Source organism: Grammomys surdaster, unplaced genomic scaffold (genome assembly GCF_004785775.1).
Source record: "Grammomys surdaster isolate TR1022 unplaced genomic scaffold, NIH_TR_1.0 581, whole genome shotgun sequence".
NCBI classification, from domain to species: Eukaryota; Metazoa; Chordata; class Mammalia; order Rodentia; family Muridae; genus Grammomys; species Grammomys surdaster.
In genome coordinates this window covers 178,233-180,047 of record NW_021605000.1, presented here as the reverse complement: position 1 = coordinate 180,047, position 1,815 = coordinate 178,233, and positions in this window count along the sequence as shown.

The following is a 1,815-nucleotide window of genomic DNA, read 5'->3' as shown; positions in this document are numbered from 1 at the left end:
AGTAAGGGATAGTGCACATTGGTAAGGGATAGTGCACATTAGTAAGGGATAGTGCACATTAGTAAGGGATAGCGCACATTAGTAAGGGATAGTGCACATTAGTAAGGGATAGTGCACATTGGTAAGGGATAGTGCACATTGGTAAGGGATAGTGCACATTGGTAAGGGGTAGACTGTCAGGACTAACAGCTGAGGCTGTTGGAAGAGTTACTTCTAAGTCACTGCTCTAAACTCTCAGTTTTTCTAGCAACCCACCCCCCCCCCCGAACCTCAGGACTTTTGACCTTGAACTTGTGTCACCCTTCTGTAAAACAATCCTGTGTTTTCTGGATCTCCTGGAAATGAGGGAGAAGGAACTTGCCCCTGGCCAAAGGCCTCTAGCCCAGCTTTTCCCCTATAGCAAAAAGGTCCTTGGTTTGCTTTGGTATCTATTGCTAGAAAAGCCAGGGGACAAAATGAAGAGAAGAACCAGACGTGGGAAGCTTAAGGGATCATTGTTCTTCCAAACATAGACCTTGGAATCACCACCCCGTCACCAAGCCTCCAGCATCTCTCTCAGGGACAGTGATGGATGCTCCTGGGAAAGAGGGGCCACCTCAAGGCAGTACATGCTTTCCCTCCACAACACAGGAGAACACTCTTGTGGTACAGAGGACAGACTGCCAACAGCACAGGAAGAAAGAGAAGCCCTGCCTGTCTTACTCAGCAAGTAGAGCAGAGCCAGGAGATTGCAGGCTCTGGGTGAAGAAAACTGGCTAATGTCAGCTTTGGCTGCTCTTTCATCTATAGGTACCAACCAGTCTCAGGAACCATGGGGACCATTTCCTCCCTGAGCAGTCAGGGATGCTCTCAGCTTCCGTATTATTCCCCAGGCTCGAAGGACCAGGATTAGCAGAAGCCTCATTCTGGATCCTCCTGGCAGAGTCTGTAATGCCCTTAGAACGAAGAGTGAGAATTTGGCCCCCACCCCTCTTATGCATTCCAGACTCCAGAACGCGGTATTTAAGTGGTACCCTCCTTAGAATACTTGAACAGTGTTCCATTGACTCTTCACCCTCCACAACAGTGCTAAGAATCATGATATAATAAGTCTCAAAGTAACAGTCCAAATAAACTCTTGTTATCTTCACATGTAATGACTAAAACAGCAGAACAATCTACACATAGAGAACAAACCAAACCTTTAAAATATGTGACAATTGTTCTCTCCTGCATGAGACATGGCATAGTTTTCAGAGGTGGCAGATACGGAGGTCCCAAGTCCCTGCTGTTCAGACGGCCAGTCTTTGGGACTTGGCAGCATCTAGGCCCCAGTCACGATGTTCTCCTCTAATGTTACTGCTTGCTGAGGTGCCACATATTCCAGGAAGCTGCACTCACCTTCATAAAGGGGAGAATTACCTCAGACCAGCCAGGGCATGGCCACCCCTCACCAGCTCAGGAAGCCAATGGCTAGGGCAGGTCAGTATCTCACTGGGAAAGGCTACAGGCAGCCCTGGGTCCAAGTTACAGGTTTTGTTTTTACTAGTGAGGCCCAGCCCTTCAAAGTCTAAGATCTCAGAGAATGGCCGCCATGCTACTCTTTCTCAACTACTATAACTAGAAAAACTTGGACTTCCATCTGTAATACTAAGTAGGGACTGCAGGTTCAGAACCCTGAACAAAGAAAGGAACAAAGAAACACATACACCTTTTTTCATTCTAGGTCCAAAAGCTTAGCGTGTGACCAGGGTCAGAAAAAAATACATCATTTTCAAGATAAACAACATATTCTCTGCCCTGCTGTATACAAGGGTTCTGGAACCAGTGTATCCA